Raw genomic sequence first — 21,765 nt, forward strand, 5'->3', positions numbered from 1 at the left:
ACTTAAAATATCATAACTATATCACTTAAACTATTTTTTAATAAAAGTTTAGGGAGTTCTCTTCATGGCTCAGTGGTTAATGATCCCTACTAGGATCCAAGAAGATGCGGGTTCCAATCCCTGGGTTCAGTGGGTTAAGGATCCGGCATTGCCGTGAGCTGTGGTATAGGTCACAGACACGTTTTGGATCCCATATCATTGCGGCTGTGTCTGCTGTTACAGCTGCAGCTAGCCTGGGAACCTTCATATGTCCCAGGTGTGGCCCTAAAAAGACAAAAAAAAAGGTTGAAGCTTTAGGTTTTATATCTTTCAGAAAGTTCTCACTTTTGGTGATTTTATTAATTTATTTAATTAAATAAGTATCATATCTTGTATTTATTGTTTTAAAATATAGACAACAAAACCTATTGTAACTCTTTAAGTACAATGGCATTTTTCAGGTGTCTGAACTAGGACAAAGACTAATTTACAGGAGTGCAGAAACTGATGCTAGAATAAGCTTCCAGAATTTATATCACAGAAGTGAGCCACCAGTTAAGCTGCTGCATCACCATGTTCAGAAAGCTGTGGAATTCACTGCTGGGTATAGAATCATACCATCTCAGATTAGTTTTACCAGTAAAATAGAGGCCTCAATTCCTTTTTTTTTTTCTTTTTCTTTTTAGGGTTGCATCTACAACATATGGAAGTTCCCAGGCAAGGAGTCAAATCAGAGCTGCAGGTGCCAGCCTTCACCACAGCCTCAGCAATGCGGGATCTGAGCCACATCTGTGACCTGCATTACAGCTCACAGCAATGCTGGATCCTTAACCCACTGAGTGAGGCCAGGAATTAAACCCCCATCCTCAAGGATACTATTTGGGTTCATAACCTGTTGAGTCACAATGGCAACTCCCCTCAGTTCTTTCTCTGTCCCTGTGTAATTCAGCCCTGAACTAACATCCTATAAAAATGAATTGACTGGCAAACCTAAATTATGACCAGAACCTTAGTCTTAGTGAGTGTTAGAAATGAAGTGTTTCCTTATATTTTTCTAGCTTTGCTAATAAAATCTTGCAGACAACTATAATTGATATTATAAACCAATCTCATGAATCTGACTTAAACAAATAACTAGGAAATTTGTCTTCGCAGTAACAAATCCAAAATTCTGGCACATTAAAATAGCACATGAATAAATGATGTCATTTTCTAACCTCGCTTGATGGTAGCTGTGGCAAACTGGATGAGTTCTAGCCCTTGGAATGTACGAAAAAATGTTACACATACTTTCAGGATGACTGGTTAAAAGGAACTGACTTACATAGAAAGTCCCCCTTGACTTTACCTGTGTCCCCTATTTACACTGGTTCACAATGTAAATGGATGTCCAGTGGCCATGATATGAGCTTTCACGTATCTAGGATGACAGCGGAGAAGGAACTGAACATGATCTTCATTGAAACCATAGAGTCTTCATGCCAAACCCAGAACTTCTTACTTCTGGATATTTTTATCTTAAAGAGAGTTTCATCTTTTTTCAGCCATCTTAATTTGGGGCACTCCACTAATACGAGTCCATATTCATTCCTTAGTAATATGGTCATTTTGATCCAATATTTTAAAACATGTTTGATATGACAAAGATATATGTAAATATCTCCTCATATTCACCACTCCAAATCAGGGAGAAATCATGGGATTCTGAGTGAATTCTGTCCACTTTATGAAAAGCCTATTTTTCATAGGAAGCAGATTTGTCAGATAGTTTTAGGTACTTTCTTTGAGTGGTTGAATATATTTAGCAGAATCTCTTCTATTTCAGGCTAGTTTCCAGGGCTGATGTAAAATTTTCCCATTTAAAAAATGCTGATTATTTCAGTGAACTTTTGGTAGGATTGCTACCTTACCCTAAGTTCACCAATCTTCTCACACATATATTCATTTGTGAATATATACAACATATATATGATATATACATATATAATATATACATGTATGCAAACATCTATTGAACATCCATTATATGCTAAGTATAACAAATTCTAATATAAATGTCCTTAAAGATCATTAATAAGTTTCATTTGACTCATAGCTAAAATGCAGGAAGGAGAGAAGAGATTGAAAATACAACAATGGGAAAACATGCTAAAACAGAGAAATACAAAATAGACCTAATGTTATTTAATTCTAGAAATGATAACTACACTTCCAACATGAAATGAAAATAACAGAGATTGTTTTAAGTGCAGAGCAATGATAAAAAGCTTATCCATAAAACAAAGTTTTTGTTATGGTTTTTTGAGTTTTTCCTCTGAGTCAGATAAGTCAAAACAAATTAAATATTGGAGTGGAATTAATTCAAATAAATTAAAACAATTTGTGATTGGTTGGCTTCATTGTAATTGTTGTTACTTTACTTTCAATGCCAGTATGCAGTGAATTTTCACTCATAGCATGAAAAGTATTATTTCTCAATATATGTGGACTATAATACAAAATACAAATAATATCTGACCTTAATTCCATCTCTGATTAGCCTCCAGTAATATTATGATAATACATTCTGGAATATTATGCTAATATGTTCTGTTATGCCTTTATATATTGATACATTCTGAAGGAAAAATCATTTCTTTAACTGTATATTTTATTCCGATTTAAGTAGAAGCATGTTCCCTTGTATAAATGTACATTGATCCAATGCATAATGGAAAGAATACAAAATTTGGAATCCAAATATAAGTGAGAATTTCTGCTATACTAATTATGTGACCTAAGAAGAATAATTTAACACCTCTCAGTCTATTTTTTATCTGTAAATGGATTACCTGAAAATGAGAAATTGGAATGTTAATGTAATTTATTCCAGCACTGAAGTCCCCTATAATGTTAATACATGATTTTCCTGACTGTTCCTCAGTTTGCTCACCTGTAAATGGGGGGCCTGAACCAGATATATCTTATCCTTGTAAGTTTTTTTTTTTGGTTAATTTGATTTAAAGTAATCTGAACTTAAGAAAAGTTGTGGAGCAATAACAAAACAAAACAAAAAAACCTCCCATATACCCTTTATCTAGATTTTTAATATTTTGTCATAGTATTTTTATCATATACCCTGCATATATATATATATACACACACACATATATATTATGTACGATTATGTACACATAGGTACATATGATATTATACATATATAATTTATGTAAATATAATATAGATATATAATTATTTTATGCATATTATTTTAATTTACTCATTTATACATCATTGTACATTTCATAAGGTATAAAACTTACTCTAACATCACTAAAATCTTCAGACTTTAATATAATTTTAAACTACAAATAATACCTGTGTCAGAATTCCCATAGTGGTGCAGCGGAAACAAATCTGACTAGGAACCATAAGGCTGCAGGTTTGATCCCTGGCCTCACTCAGTGGGTTAAGGATCCGGGGTAGCTGTGACCTGTGGTGTAGGTCGCAGATGTGGCTCAGATCCCATGTTGCTGTGGCTGTGGTGTAGGCCAGCAGCTGTAGCTCCACTTAGACCCCTAGCTTGGGAATCTCCATATGTTGCAAGTGCGGCCCTAAAAAGCAAAAGCAAAAAAAAAAAAAAAAACCCAAAAAACAAAAAAACATGTGAACTTATGTTGTGAAATATAAAGCACTACTATAATTATAAATTGTTTTTCTTGTGAAATTACCCCAAAAGTATTTTATAAAATGCTATATCTGACAGGAAATTACAAAATTTTATTTTTGTCAGTTTGGAAACATCGTACCTAGGAATATTCCTAGATGAAAATCTAAAATATAATGAGTTCTAATTCTTATTTTTACAAGTGATAGAATGGATGTACAAACTTCCAGAAGTCTAAAGAGAAAAGTAATTTAGGCTACTGAATGGTGAACCTATTTCATGCATCAAATAGTCACTGAGGCTTAAGTGATCAAACAAAACAGTACTTTAATCATGTTGCATAAATGATCTACTAAAATAAAAGATTATTCATCCTGAGACTGCATTGCTAATTTTTTTCCGCCCTTCCAGCATCATGTTTTTATGTATATTTGTCACTTCAATACATTTCATGTGTGGGGGATATTTAATAAGGCATTCTTTTAAACAGAATATTGTCAAAAACAAAGCATATTCATTTCTAGAGGTCTTCAAATGATATAACAATTTAGCTAATGAAGAGAGAGATCTGTTCATGCTACCCCTTCTCACCCGTCAGCAAGAGAACATATGACCTTATTTGGGATGGTGGGATGATGTGGGCTGGAACTGAAGTCACATTTAAGGCAGGGCTAGATTAAACAATGGCTCCAGTGACTAATGTGTTCCTCTTGAGAAACTGCTGTCAGGTCATTATATTCCAGTTTTTAAAAAACACACCTAACAAATTCATCTGAACTGGAACAATAACTGAAGTAGCTCATGGGAGAGAACTATGCCAACAGAGAAAGAACATGCTCCCACTACCTCTTCACTGTCCCCAGGATGCCTGATTTTCCTGTATTGTTTCCTTTTCAGTTGCCATGGTGAATGATAGCATGGATTGCTAAGGTTCCATGAAGAAAGGTCTCTTTCTTTTTAAAACAAACCTTGACTTCCAAAGAACAATGCTATATACACAATTTAGTATTTTGAAATTTTCAGGTATTTCAGTTATTATGATTTCCTGAAGCATGCATGCAAAGCTCTTTCCTTAAAGATTTTTAAAAAATTCTCTGGCTGATTTAATATCTTATTTGAAAATATGCATTGCAAAAATTTCATTCGTAACTATGCAATCACATTAGTGTCTGTCCATCCCAAATAACAATAATAAGGTATAAACATGATTATAATTCTGCAGATGCTAGTTTAATGCTTTGTAATACCCTGCTAGAGGTATAATATTATTTTATAAATATTCTTTCAGAATCCTTAATTCTGTAATAAAATCTATTTTGTTTCAAAACAAACATGTTGGAGTTCCCATCGTGGTGCAGTGATTAAAGAATCCAACTAGGAATCATGAGGTTGCGGGTTTGATCCCTGGCTTTGCTCAGTGGGTTAAGGATCTGGCATTGCCGTGACCTGTAGTGTAGGTTGCAGATGTGGCTCAGATCCAGCATGTATATATTACTTGATCATATTCCTTTTCTCTTATCTTCTATAACAAAAATATACTAACATATTTTTTCATTAGATAATATGTGGCCCATGGCACAAACTTCTAGATAACTCCTTTCTTCCATAGAACTAGAACTCCTGATTTTAGTATAGGTAACTGGTCATGCAGAACAAAGGTTGCAGTTCTCAGGTAATTTCTGAAAAGTGTGGTTGTATAACAAATCTCTGACATAAAAGGTGAGAGAGAATAATATATGCAATTTGGAGGATGTATCCTTGAAAGGAAAGGTGTGTCCTTTTTCCTCCCTACTCCCAATATACTTTGGGAACACCAATATCTTAACCAAAGTACAATTTGGAACTTGAAGCCAAGGTTGTGATATAAAAAATTATGGAGCAGAAAGCTGAAAACAGCCCAAATCCTAAATAAGTATAACATCCTAAGCTGTTTCCATCTGGACTTAGCTTTTCTCCCATGTGGAGAAAGAATCAACTTGTACGTACCTTAACAAATTTTATCTTTCATTGTGTAAATGTTTGAGATAATTATAGATTTACCTACAGTTGTATAAATTAATATAGAGAAACATCATAAGCCCTCCAGATATTTTCCCTCAGTGGTGACATAATCAGGACATTACAATTTTATTATGGGTCTCTGTAACAGTCATATATAATACTTAATATTTATTTGGAATGGACAAGCTTTGGGTCTGTTACAAACTTAAGCGAGGCAGATGTCCTGTTATACTTCATGCTACAAATTACTTTTAAAAATACTGGAATAAATATATTTAAGTCCTTTAAAAACCATAATTGCTCTTGCATAAAATTAAGGAACTATCAGAGATTAAAAACAAAGAGAGAACACAAAATGAAAGTGTTACACTCTCAAGAAAGAGTAAACTAAAAAAATAATAATTAATGATAGAGGAATGGCCAAGACAGGAGGAAATGTTCTGAGGGAATTCACAATCAACTGGGGGTCACATTGTTACTATCTGGGTCCATTAGGAGCCTCCAATTAACATATAAAAATTAACATGAAAGCATAAAATTAGCCCAGACTAGGGATACTCCTCACTCTTCTGGAATAACTAAAGGTATAGCCTTTTAAAAAGGACATATCGTTTGTGTATATTACTCAGCAATAAAAAATAATGAAATAATGTGATTTTTAGCAACATAGACGGACTAGAGATTATCACAACTAAGTGAGGTAAATTAGAGAAAGACAAACATCATATGATATCATTTGCATGTGGAATCTAAAATAAGTAAAACAAATGAACTACTATATAAAATGGATACTGACTCACAGACATAGGAAAAAATATGGTTACCAAAAGGGAAAGGGGCGGGAATAAATTAGGAGTTTGGGGGGTTAACATATATACATTACTATATATAAAATAGATAAACAAGGACCTATAGTATAGCACAGGGAACTATAGTCAATATTTCGTAATAACCTATAGGTGAAAGTAATCCAAAATGTATATATTTATATATACATATATATATATAATACATACTAATATGTGTATTAATTTCCAAGGGTTGCCCTAAAATCACCATGCATTTGATGGCTTAAAACAATAGAAATTGATTCACAAGGCCAGACATCTGAAGTCTAGGAGTTAGCAGGGCTGTACACCCTTCAGAGCCACTGGAGAGGACTCGGTTCCTTGCCTTTTCTAGCTGCTGATACCTGTGGGCATTTCTGAGCATGTGGTTGCATCTCTCCAATCTCTGTCTTGGCCATCTCCTCTTCCCTCTCTGTCTCTCCTCTCTGGGTCTCATGTAAGAACACTAGTCATTAGGTTTAGGACACAGTTAGATAATCCAAGATGATCTCATTCCCACATACATCTTTAAAGACAAATTTTTTTTTCCAAATAATGTAACATTGGCAGGTTCTGAGGATTAAAACAAATCTTCTGGAGGGGCCATCACACTCTTGAAAGATTTCAGATAATGGAATCAGCAGAGAGTTATTATATGTTTGTTTTAAATAACTGCATTCTTTAATAAAAAATAGTATGATACTATGGAAAATGCCTGCCAGTTTTTCAAAAGACCAAAACAGAAATTCAAGTTGTAAACAACACAGTCATTGAAAGAAAATAAGCCTTTTTTTCATGTGCCGATTGGCCATCCATATATACACTTTTTTTTTGAGAAATATGTATTTAGTTGTTCTGCCCATTTTTCAATTGTGTTGTTTGTTTTTTGTTATTGTTGAGTTATATGAGTTGTTTGTATATTTTAGGGATTAGGTCCTTTTTTTGTTGCATCATTTGAAAAGATTTTTCTCCCATTCTGTGGGCTGTCTTTTCATTTTTTTAATGGTTTCCTCTGCTGTGCAAAAGCTTTTGAGTTTAGTTAGGATCCAATGGTTTATTTTGTTTTTCTTGACCTTATTCTAGGAAGTGGATCAAACAAGATGTTTTGGTGATTTATGCTGAAGAGCATTCTACCTATGTTTTTCTCTAGGAGTTTTACAGTATATGGTCTTATATTTAGGTCTTTAATCCATTTTGAGCTTATTTTTGTGTATGGTGTCAGAGAGTGTTCTAATTTCATTCTTTTACATGTTGACTTTCAGTTTTCCCAGCACCATTTATTGGAGACTATCTTTCTTCATTATATGTTCTTGCCTCTTTTGTCATAGATTAGTTGACCGTAGGTGGTTGGATTTATTTTTGGGCTTTCTATTCCATTCTGTTGGTTTATATTTCTGTTTTGGGGCCAATACCACACTGTTTTGATAACTGTAGCTTTGTAGTATTGCCTGAAGTCAGGGAGACTGATTCTTCCATTTCCATTTTTCTTTTTCAATATTGCTTTATCTGTTAGGGGTCTTTGTGTTTCCATACAAATTTTAAAATATTCTGCTCTAGTTCTCTGAAGAATGTCCTTGGTAACTTGATAGGGATTGTGCTGAATCTATACATTCTATTGGGTAGTATAGTTATTTTGACAATATTGATTCTTCCAATTCAAGAGCATGGTATATCTTTCCATCTATTTATGTCTTCTTTGATTTCTTTCACAGACTCTTATAGTTTTTAGAGTATAAGTCTTTTGTCTACTTAGGTAGGTTTATCCCTAGGTTATTTTTTTCTTCTTGATGCAATGGTAAATGGGATGGTTACTCTGATTTATATTTCTGATCTTTCATTGTTAATATGTAGAAATGCAATCAATTTCTGTGTATTAATTTTGTATCCTGCAATTTTGCCAAATACACTGATGAGTTCTAATAGATTTTTGGTAGTGTCTTTAGGATTTTATAAGTATAGTATCATATTATCTGCAAACATTGATAGTTTTACTTTTTATTTTCCAATACATATTTCTTTTATTTATTTTTCTTGTCTGACTGCCATAGCTAGGACTTCCAAAACTATGTTGAATAGTAGTGGTGAAAGTGGACATCCTTATCTTATTCCTGATCTTAATGGAAACGTTTTCAGTTTTTTGCCATTGAGAATGATGTTAGCTGTGGTTTTCTTACATCTGGCTTTTTTATGTTGAGGTAGGTTCCCTCTATGCCCACTTTCTGGAGATCTTTTATGAGAGCATGTATTGAATTTTGTCAAACGATTTTGCTACATCTATTGAGGTGATCATATAGTTTTTGTTTTTTTAGTTTGTTTATGTGGTGTATGACACTGATTGATTTGTGGATATTGAAGAATCCTTCCATCCCTGAAGTAAATCCCACTTGATGTTGTATGATCATTTTAATACATATTTGTATTCAGTTTGCTAACATTTTGTTGAAAAATGCTCAATATCATTAATTATTAGAGAAATACAAATCAAAACTACTTTGAGGTACAACCTCACACTAGTCAAGAATGGCCATCATTAACAAGTCAACAAATAAACGCTGGAGAGGGTGTGGAGAAAAGGGTACCCTCCTTCCTTGTTGGTAGGTATGTAAATCAGTTCAACCACTATAGAAAACAGTATGAAGGTGTCTCAGAACACTAAATATAGAACTACCATATGATCCAGCAAACTCACTCCTGGGTATATATCTGGACAAAACATTCATTCAGAAATATACATGCACACCTATGTTCACTACAGTGCTATTCACAATAGCCAAGACAGGAAAATAACTTAAATGTCCATTGACACATGAATAGATTAAGAACATGTGGTACACATATGCAGTGGAATGCTACTTAGACATAAAAATGGATGAAATAATGCCATTTGCAGCAACAAGGATGCAACTAGAGATTCTCATACTAAGTGAAATAAGCCAGAAATAGAAAGAAAAATACCATATGATATCACTTATTTGTGTAATCTAAAACATGGCACAGAAGAACCTATCTACAAAACAAACAGATCATAACCAAGGAGAGCAAACTCATGGTTGCCGGGGGGAACAGGAAGGGAGTGGGATGGACAGAGAATTTGGGTTTGGTGGATGCAAAATGTTACATTTGGAGTGGAGGGGAAATGGGGTCCTACTCTACAACACAGGGAACTATGTGTGATTGGGTGACTTGCTGTACAACAGAAATTGAAGAAACATTGTAAATCAAGTATAATTTTAAAAGCTGTAATTATACATTCAAAAAATTAAATAAAAACAGCCTTACATAATAAAAAAGAAATAAAATAATCCAGTGGATAAAATATCCAGCAAGTTATATATGCTGAGATTGCTGGTTATTAGGAGCACACAGATACCTACAACAAATACTAACAGGCGTAAAAGGAGAAATTAATGGGAATACAATAATAGTCAGAGACTTTAACACCCCACTCACATCAATGGACAGATCCTCTAGAGAGAAAATCAATAAGGCAAAAGAGATTCTAAATGACACAATAGAAAAATTAGACTTCATTGACATTTTCAGGACATTACATCCTAAAAAAATCAGAATATACATTCTTTTCAAGTGCACATGGAACATTCTCAAGGATTGACCACATATTGGAGCACAAAACTATCCTCAACAAATTTAAGAGTATAGAGATTAATGGTTATTAAAAAAAGTATGAATATATATGAAATATATATGAAACAAAACATATATAAAAAAATGTAGAGATTATATGATAGCATAGTTGAAAGACACAACTATTATAAGAAGATTCTATATGTATATTTACATTTGTGTGTACATATGTATGTAAGTATACCTATATAATAGATATTCTAGCAGGAGATACCAGAGTGACTGGAAGAGAGAAAATATAAGAATGAGAATTTCTAAGAATTATTGAAATACATAAATCCTTATAATTCATGTCATAATGAGTTTTAAAAGGAGTACATAAAATAATTCTCATCTAGAAATGACAGAGAAAAGCTGCAGCACAAGAAAGGAGACATTAAGTGCAATAACAGACCAATTTTTTTATCTATTAAGGAATACAATAAATTGAAAAAACAAACTTCTCTATAGAAATAATTAAAAATAAAATAGAATACTGCTATACATACTGAAGATAGGCTTTTAAAAATATTTAATATTTATTATATAACTTATTTATTTACATTGACTACTATTTTTATTATTACCTTTTTAATTTTCCTCAACATTTATTCTTAAACTCCTCCGTTATTAGAACTCAAATTATAAAACTTCTTAGACTCTCTCACAGGGTTACAGATGTGTTTTAGTATGTACAAATCAGATGGACACATACAGGTCTTATAGTCATAACCCCAGTGAAAGGAGTAAAATGTGGAGAGAGACATTCTTTCCTCGTTCTAGCAGCAGCAGAGCTTGAACTAGCTATTCCAGTGGTGGTTTCCTGATTCTTGCATGCAGCTAAGGTATTATGATACCCAAATCAAAAGTCAGGATGGCAATTTCCAGATTCCAGCAGAGGCAAAATACAACCCCCCTCACTAATTTTTCATGTTATGTCTCCTTTGTGGGTTGACCACAATCTGTTTTATGTTGTCTGCACCCTAAAGCCCAATCTGAAAGATTAGGACCTTTCTGGAAATTGACGGTTTTGTCACAAGGCAAGATGCACACTAGCAAACTACACAGTAGCTCTGAACACCTCTTGGAAGTTTGCACATGGCAGTTCTACTCACATTCCATTTGCTCCATTAAGCCTTATGGCCAAGCCATGAGTCAATTGGAGAGGGATCAGCTAATTTGCAATAGGGGGAGAGCACAAAAATATTTTAAACAAAAATACAATCTACTATTACCTTGAACTTATTTTGGCATGTAAAATTTCTTTTCCTTGGTTTGACATTATAATTGCCCTCTGTGGTATGCTGGGATCTAATACTAAATATAGTTCTAGAGAAAATCAGATAGTAGTGGTAGGGCAAGAATATAATTGTTATTCCCTTCCAAGGTGACCTGTGAGGTCATGTCAGCTCTCCAATAAAGCAGGCTCCTATTCAGGAGATGAGGGGGATCTTTTGGCTCTCCTGAGAGGCTCTTTGGGGTTTTGGCATTTAAAATCATTACCCCTATAAAATTATTCAAAGATCAAACTCTGATGGGGGGGTGTCTTTTCTCTCTTTTTATTTAATGCAGGTTTTATTATTTATTTATTTATTTATTTATTTATTTATTTATTTATCCCTTTTAGAGCTGCACCCACAACATATGGAGGTTCCCAGGCTAGGGGGTCAAATCAGAGCTGTAGCTGCTGGTCTACACCACAGCCACAACAACATGGGATCAAAGCAGTATCTGCAACCTACACCACAGCTCATGGTAATGCTGGATCCTTAACCCACTGAGCGAGGCCAGGGATGCGACCCACATCCTCATGGATACTAGTCGGGGTTCGTTAACCACTGGGTCATGATGGGAACTCCTCTTTTCTCACCGTCAATTTTCACGCAAGGGGGCTATGGAGTCTCTAAATTTAATCCATTTTGCAAGATAGCATCTCAGAAGATAAGATTTTGTTTGATGATTGTCAATTTTAACCCTCCAGCTAACTCAGGAAATAAAATAATTTAGAGGGATCATAGACATTTCCTGTTTAACTGATTTGCCTTAAGCCAAGACCTGGAGCTATTATTTTTATTTTTACAACATTATTAAAAACAGGCTGTCTCACAATCTTCTAATTTGGTGTGGTTGTTACTGTATACTATGGAAGCTATCCCTTAACCTGACAGAGTTGTACATTCACGGGTGAAGCTTTAGTAAAGCTTCTCACACTGGGCACAATGCTATCAATATGCCATCCTGCATTAGAAAAAGGATATTTTCTGCTTTTAAACCAGCCATGTCAGAGAACAGATCAATTTCCCATCCTTGAGAGTCTGTTGCCTGCGACTACTTCTTGTACCAAATGCTTTATCAATAAAGACTTAGTTTCAGTCAGACAAATTAAGAGTTTGAAATTAACATATACACACTACTATATATAAAAGAGATAAACAACAAGGTACTGCATAGCACAGGGAACTATATTCATTACCTTGTAATAAACTATAATGTAAAATAATTTGAAAAAATATATACTTATGAATATAACTGAATCACTTTGCTGTATATCTGAAACTAAAAAAGCATTGTAAATTAACTACACTTAATTAAAAAAATGGTTAAAAATACAGTTTCAGATAACAAACCCTCTAGCAATTTTAAGTAAAGAATATTTGATATGGGGAAATGAAATTATTCATAAAATTATTGGAAGTTCTTAGAGAAGTAAGTTGTACCTTAAAAAAACAGCTCCTAGAATAGCACTTCAGAACTAGAACGCCAAGGGAAATTTTGTGTTTGCTACAATCTGGGAATTGCCATTCTCCCACTTTTTTTTATTGTTTCAGGATCACAGTATCTTAGCTGCGTGCAAGAATAAGGAAACTACAACTGGAACTGTTGGATCAAGCTATGATGCAAAATATAGTACAGTAATTTAACAGCATTAACCAAAAATAAAGAACAGTATGCTTCCACTTAAATGGTTTCCCTAAGCACAAAAAGACTTTAGGGTTAAAAACCTCTAAAAATACATTAATAAATTTAAGTTTCAAGGATCATACTGATTATATGTTCACCTTTACTGTATTTGGAAATTCTAATCAATTTACAGAGGAAGATAATGTCAGTGTGACTCCCATAATCTCACACAGTGCCATAATATGTATAATAATATGTTATAATAAAATTATTTCCTAATAATTTCATTTTTTAAAAAAACTAAAATATCCTCTCCTTACAGGAAACAAGTCAAATAGAATAGCAGATGCATGATTCTTAAAATATACGGAATCAGATTTTAAACTTAGAATCATGCTCATCTGTATGCTATTGAACATAACCTCAGAAAATATATAAGCTTTGGAAGTTCTACTTTTGAATCTTCTACTGTGTCCTTCAGGGGTATACACAACTATTTCAGAGAGATATAGAAGTGAATTACTGGAAAACATAGACTGAATTATAAGTAGTCCACTAAAGTTACCCTTGTTTTGCCCTTGTTTTCTTTTGATCTTTAATAACCCATTTCTTATTGAAAATAAAGTTTTCAGAGTGAATTTTCTAAGTATTTTGAAAATTTTCATCTCATAACTTCAACCCCCTGGTGCTGCATCTCTAAACTCTGGCCTTGAAATTCCAGATACTTAATTTTCCAGTATCCGGCAAAATAATCCTTATGTTCAGGGCTGCTTTTATAGAGAATAGTATGATTGAGAAACTGGAAGGGTCTCCCATCTCCATGTCTTTCCCCATGTTTGAAGTTCAACATGCAATTTCATTTAATCATTGACTTTTTCTCTCCAATTCATTTTTCAATGGAAATAGTTTTAGAAAAAATGAGTATAAAAAACCCTAGTGTAAATAAATTTATTGGTCATTTTCCTCAGGTGAAAAGAAATACAAAACTTTTTAGTATTAAGATAGTAATTAAAAGAGGAGGCAAAAATGTCTAAAGTGGATGATGGGGCACCGAAGGAAATTGCATTACTGCTTCAAACCAGATAGTTTGATTATTGTTTTTGAGCTAGAACATGCTGATCATAACAATTCCAATTCTGTTCAAAACTACCATCTGATGACTGTTAATAATAAGAATCAATTTTATTGTTTTCTTACCAATGTTCTCTTTCAGGGCAGTACAGTGAACATTTAGTGGCCAAACACTAGAAGACACCCTAGTAAATTGGCATCTGCTCATGGACGACAGAAACAAGCATTTTGCATAATGACACCATGGAATGTGTAAACATGGGTATTGCCACCGCTATAGTCTTAAGTGACTGAGTATTGACATTAGCTGCTCTGCATCTATGCAAAACAGCCTGGTAGTGAGTGCTATTAAGGGCAGATGCTTCTCTCCTGAGAATCTCCAAATGTAACAGGAGCAGAATGTCCAAATTAAAAGATGCTAAGAGTCTCCAAATGTAACAGGAGCAGAATGTCCAAATTAAAAGATGCTAAGAATCTCCAAATGTAACAGGAGCAGAATGTCCAAATTAAAAGATGCTAACAACTGATACATTACCTGCACCTTTCTTTTGAAATTTTCTCAAAATACCAAAGTGAACAAATACCAGAAACACAATACAAACTCTAATTTTAGAGAGAAATCTGTTTATTATTTGATTTGTTTTGATTTTCATATCAAAATATATGAAAAACAATAGGTATGGAATTGATTTAGATGATTTACCCAGGAGAAGAGGGTTCAACTTAAGGGTAATGCATCAAGGTGAGGGAAAGATAAATTTCCAAGAAGCAAATATATTGATTAATTCTACAGACACTCTAAAGAGCAAAGAACTCAAGTTAACAACACAGAAATAAGCAGACGTTAGGGTCCTAAAAGTAGGGAATTTTTCAAGAGGCATGGGATCCCAATATCCTACACCTATTCATCTTTTCTCCCTGTACTGGAAAAAAAGTTTACCCTCTGTTGTGGTCTTACACATAATTCTAATTATGTCACCATCTGATTAAAAACTCTCCAATAACTTCTTTTCACATTTTCTGAGTTCTACTTTGCATCTGAAAAATATAATCAAAATCTTATACTCTATTTCAGGGTCTTTGAGATGTTTAATTTTAAGTAGCAGTAATAAGATTTGAAAATTTAAAATTGATTTTCCCTAATCTTTTTTATTTTAAAATGTTATTGGAGTATAGTTGATTACAAAGTTGTGTTAGTCTTAGGTGTACTGCAAAGTAAATCAGTTATACACATTCATATATCTATTCCTTTTCAGATTTTTTTCCCATATAGGTTATTACACAGTATTGAGTAGGTTACCCTGTGCTGTAGAGTAGATCCATGTTACCTATCCATTTTATATATAGTAGTATTTTATACATGGTAGTGTGCATTTTTCAACCCCAATCTCCTTATTTATCCCTCCCCCACCATATTTCCTCTTTGGTAACTATAAATTTGGTTTCAAAATCTTTGAGTCTGTTTCTGTCTTTTAAATTATTTTATTCATTTTTCATTAGATTCTACATATTAGTGTTCTCATACTATTTGTATTTGTCTGACTTACTTCATTTAGTATGATAATTTCTAGGTCTATCTATGCTGCTGAAAATGACATTATTTTGTTCTTTTAATGGCTGAGTAATATTCCATTGAGTACATGTGCAACAACTTCTTTATCCAATCTTCTGTCAATGGACATTTAGGTTTGCTTCCATGTCTTGGCTATTGTAAAGAAAACTACAATTAATTCCATTTATTTAATCTAAAATTTTTTCATCAGTATTGTATAATTTTCAGCATACAAGTCATGCACAACTTTTGTTAGATTTATGCCTGTCGTTTCTTTTTGGTGATTATAAATGGTATTGCATTTTAAATTTCAGAATCCATGTGTGCATTGCTGTAGAAATACACTTGATTTTTTAATGTTTGCCTGTGCCGTGAAAACTTGCTGCATATTCACTTATTTGTTCTAGGAGTTTTTATGGATTCCTCAGATTTGTTTCTTTATCTTGAACAGAAGTATAGCAGATTGCTGAAAAGCATGCTTTGGTGACTAACTCTACATTCATTAATTGTGCAGCATTGGGCAAGTTATTAAGCCTCTCTGTACCTTAGTTTTCTTATCCATTAAAAGGATAATGATAATAGCACATTCTCACGGAGTTGTTTTTTTTTTTTTGAACATTAAATATGTAAAGCAATTAGAATATTATCCTGGTGCATAGAGTGCAACATCGTGGTTTACCTGTTATCATGTTTAAGTTGTTTTTGATGACTACCTCTTAAGATCTACTGAGAGTCAGAGACTAGAAAAATACAAAATAAAGATTTTAAAATAAATATTGCTACAGTAGTAACTGCTAGAAAGGTGGATATTGCTAATTGCATACCCAATACCAATTCTGTACTGCTTCTTAATAAGAGAACCTAAATTTATCCAGTGCAATAAAATAACTGAATAAAATAATTCTTCTTTGAATCCAATGAAATATAGTATAAAGTAGCAGATAAGATTTCAGGAGATTTTTTAAAAGACAGACATTTTGCCCTTTAGCTTTTCTGATTTCCTCATTCTTCTGTCTTGGAATTCAGAGGTATTGTCTGGAACTACAACAGTCTTCTTGTAGCACAAGGCAACCTCAAATATGGAAAACGTGTGCTTGGAAAGGCAATATAAAAAGATAAAAATATTCTTAATGTCAGTGACGCAGCCATATCAGTCCTGAATCATTATCTTCAGAATTTCTGTAAAATAAAATTAAGCATCAATCATTTTAAACCTCTTTAATTTGGGCTTGCCATTAAATGCGGCTGAAGTTAATCCCAACCACAGAGGTCTGAGTTGATTTCATTTGGCTAATGGTAAGAATATTCTTAGAAATACTGGTCATTCAGTAAAAAACACAATTTAAGCCTTTAAAATAATATACATTCAGAGTTTACCACAAAGCCTTCAAGGAGAAACATTTTTCAGCTAGTTTATTTATTTATTTATTTATTTATTTATTTATTTAGGATAGGAAGTTTCTGTCTGTATTATGATTATGTTTCTCCTGTATATCATGAGTGCGCCTTTTGCTTATTTTTCATGAAGCAGATGAAATTTGAGTGCTCATTTTTACTATTGGATTTTCCAGGGTTAGGAGCTTTAGGCTTTTGTCAAAATTTTTGTTAGCATTGCATGTTTTGGACTGCTATGGAATAGTGAACAGTGGACAGTTACAGACCTCATTATGTCCACAGTCAATAAAAACACACTTGTGTGTATGTTTTTGGCAGCACCTGCATATATGGCTTTAAAGATCAGGGAAGAGAAGAGACTGTAGCTTTTATTAATTAAGTCAATTTCAAGGTTTTCATTTCAAAGACTTATTGAGGTCTTGGATACGTTGTGTGTATGTATACATATCTCTCACACACACACACACATATATGTATACTGTACTGGCTTTCAGTAATTGCAGAGAGTTTATCAATCTTACACTACATGGAGAATCACAATATAATCCCTCAAATACTCAACAAACATATACATTTTTAACATAGACTTACATAGTGCAGAAGATTTTTTTTCACTCTGTATACAGCCTTAAATAGCCCACTATTGTTCTGGACACCAACATAATATGATAAGGAAGTAAAGAACTTAAGGAGTGATTAGAGGACCCATTACAAAGAAAAGCAGAATAAAGCTATTTGCTACTGGAAATAGACTATCCATAGGGTATATCTCTGGTCAACTCTTTATGAACCTTTGCCAACTTTTATATTTCAAAACCAACCAAAAACACCTAGGGATCTGAACTCAATTGAACTTCTTGCTATTTGGGGTCCTTTGCCATGTCTGTAAGAATAGCAAGGTCATTTAGCTCCTACACATCTACCAAGTTAAAGGAGAATAGGGAATGAGCATGATTATCACCAGCTATCACTGTTAAAGTGAGAGGGAAATACAGACTTGCTCTCTTCTGGAATACAGAAAACTCTTTCAATTTGGTAGATGCCTGTCTACCATTTTTTTGTTATTATTATTATTTTTAATAGTTATTTCCCCAATACATTTTTTTCTACTGTACAGCATGGTGACCCAGTTACACATACATGTACACATTCTATGTCTGCGCATTATCATGCTCCGTCATAAGTGACTAGACATAGTTCCCAACGTTACACAGCAGGATCTCATTGCTAATCCATTCCAAAGGCAGTGGTTTGTATCTATTAACCCCAAGCTCCCTATCCACCCCACTCCCTCCCCCTTCCCCTTGGCAGCGGGAGCCAAGATCCTCCAAGTCCATGATTTTCATTTCTGTGGAAAGGTTCATTTGTGCCATATATTAGATTCCAGATATAAGTTATATCATATGGTATTTGTCTTTCTTTTTCTGACTTATTCACTCAGTATGAGAGTCTCTAGTTCCATCCAGGTTGCTGCAAATGGCATTATTTCATTCTTTTTATGGCTGAGTAGTATTCCATTGTGTATATATACCACATCTTCCTAATCCAATCATCTGTCGATGGATATTTGGGTTGTTTCCATATCTTGGCCATTGTGAATAGTGCTGCAATGAACATGCGGGTTCATGTGTCTTTTTTAAGGAAAAGTGTCTACCATTTTTTTCTGAAAGAATCTTTTCCCAAGATAAAATACCATGGGAGACAGGGAGCTGACCATCATATCTTTAAATGCAAATTATCTCAAGACATTTTCATTTCTAGCTCATCATACCTTCATCTTGGCAGTGTTATCCCCCTATTAAAAAATGGGAAAAGCGGAATCAGCTCATCATCAAGCATCTATTCCCTGGTTTGGAAATAGCAAGGGAGGCTTATGTGAATAGAAGTATTTGTAGCACAGTGTTTACCAAAGGCACAACAGTGCCAGATGTGCCTATGGAAGCACAACGCTGAGATACTGCACATTGACTATTCAGGATAGTGGAGGCAGAGCAGGAGGCAAAATTCATTAATACATATGAGATTAAACTGCCATGTTATGCTAGAAAACTTAATTTTGGCTACATTTTATGTATGTTATGACAGTTGATTATCTAGTATTTTTGTGTTGGTTCAGATATAAGCCCTCTGAACAGAATTCTAAAAAACATTCTTAATGATCTTGGCTCAATGATTTCTTGATTATCCATGACCAGTACGTAGCCTACTTACTATATATTTTCCCTATAGGATAAGTAAACTGCTCAAAGAACACAGAGTGAGAAACACGGTTGGTTGTTGAATCATAACTCTTTTTAACACTTCTACCTGAGGTTGCCACATTTAGAAAACAAAATGCAGAAATTCAAGTTAAATTTTAATTTCAGATAAACAACAAATAGTTATTTTTAATATAAGTATTCCCCATGCAACATTTGGGACATACTAAAAAAGTGTATTTTGTTTATATAAATTTCAACTTACAGAGTTCCCATTGTGGGTCAGTAGGTTAAGAACCCAGCATAGTGTCCGTGATGATATGGGCTGGATCCCTGGCCTCACCCAGTGGGTTAAGGATCTGAAATTGCTGCTAGCTTCAGTGCAGGTTGTAGATGCAGCTCAGATCAGTGTTGCTGTGGCTGTGGCATAGGCCTGCAGTGGCAGCTCAAATTCAACCCCTAGCCCAGGAACTTCCATATGACACAGGTATGGCCCTAAAGAGAAAAATATACTAAAATAAAATTCAAACTTACACAGGTAGGCATCCTGTATTTTATCTGATAAGCCTATGGCTACCTCATAATGATACACTTAAAATATTATTCCATTACTTCACCTACCTGTGGGACTGGAAATAAAAGAAATTCAGCAATCCTAACCAAGCAAAACAGATATTTTGTTTATAATGTCATCTCCTTCATGAGTCAGAATGAAAAGTACAGACATTTTTCATTCACTCATAACATAGTGGCTAAGATTATATATCCTATAATCAGGTAGCCTGTTTTTATTTTTATTTTTTATACTACGTTGCCATGACACAATCTTCATATTCACTATATCATAAAACTTCAAAATCTTGTCTTTTAAGAATATACAAAACAATATTACTTAATATTCCAGTATCCACCTCACAAATTACTCAGGTAGATACGTACTAACCAACCACTTCACATTCCTAAACTTTCCATATATTTTTAATTGGAATAAATGTATTTAAATGTGTTCTATGTTTCCTTAACTTTTAAAATGAAACAAAGAATATATCATTTCTTTCTTTGAAACTCTGGAACATTCTTGGAATGCCAATTATACTGCTACGCATAAAATAATTAAGAATCTAGAGAAACATTGCCAACTTTCTGCGGCGACAGAAATATTATATCTGTGCTGTCCAAAATGTTAGACACAAGCCCCATGTGGCTTTTTAGTACTTTAATGCTGCTGAGGTACTAAATTCTAATTTAAACTTAAATATCTGCTTGCTGATATTTAAATATAAATATGTTGCATGTACCTTTTTTACACTTGAACCATCACTTTCTCTCTGCCTAAGATGGAAAAGTATGAAACACAATAAAAAAATGCAATAAATTAGAAGGCTCTAACAAAAAAAAATGAAGAAAAATAATACATTGATTGAATTTATTTTAGACAAACTATTATTTTTTGATATAGAATCCCTTAGCTAATGTTTTTATACCCATTTTAACTCAGCAGAAAACACCATAGCCAACCTAACAACGACAAAAACAAATCTATTGATTCTTCCCACCTTTTGAGAACTCTAAACAGGGTACATCATAGAGAGTTGTAAAGATCTAGAAATGCTTGATTGGGCAATAATCTTATAACTTAGCTTCTATGGGCTCATGAAGTGACCTAGGATTTAAGGAAGACATCAAGTGGTGAGATGGTATTTAAAGTGCTGTCAAAACACTGCTGCTCAACAATTTTCTCTTTGTTAGCTCGGGGTCTATATTGCTCATGGTAACCTCAAAAAATAATTATATCTGTTCTCTCTAAGGAACTGCTAAGGAAACGAAGAAAAGTGTAATCCTAACAGTGTATCCTTATCCTTATTTTGGTAAGAGTTTACATTAAAAATGAATTCGTAATAAAAAGAGACAAAGAGAAAACAGTTCTCTAAAACTTTATACAAAAATTTGCCTTTATCAGAAGAATTAGGGACAAAACACAGAGGAGTTCCACTACTGTTAGTTCTTGCTCAAAAAATTCTGAAAATATTTTTAATTTGTTTGGGTTAGAGTGTTATGAAAGCAGCTGAGCTTTCTGCTAATACAGTAGTTTTTGACTACTTTGTGTATAAGTATCACCAGAGAAGCTTGATAATCATGCCCAGGACTACTTAGAAGGTGTGAGGTAGGAGTAAAAATATATTTTAACAACTGAAGTAGATGGTCTGCAGACTATACTTTCAAAACATGACCTCCATTTGGCCACTACTGGTTTCATTCAAATGGATAGTATGTAAATTCTAACTCTGTAAATATCATGCTAAGAAATCTTTTAGAAAGATGCTCATGCATTTTTTACAGTAAAACCTCAACCTCTTACAGGCAGGTCTTTTTATACCTAGGTACTGTGATTAGGCAAAAGGTTCAGTTTCTATCAAAAGTACTATGAAGTAGGTGTGTATAAAGGGGGAAACCCGCAAGTTGGTAAAACCAGCTCATTCTCTTAGCGAGAGATTTTGAGTGGACGTAACTTCAAAAAGCAAGCTAATTCCATTTTGATATTTGTGTGTATATTTATAACAGCATGTTGAG

The sequence above is a fragment of the Phacochoerus africanus genome, chromosome 5 (genome assembly GCF_016906955.1).
Source record: "Phacochoerus africanus isolate WHEZ1 chromosome 5, ROS_Pafr_v1, whole genome shotgun sequence".
NCBI classification, from domain to species: domain Eukaryota; kingdom Metazoa; phylum Chordata; class Mammalia; order Artiodactyla; family Suidae; genus Phacochoerus; species Phacochoerus africanus.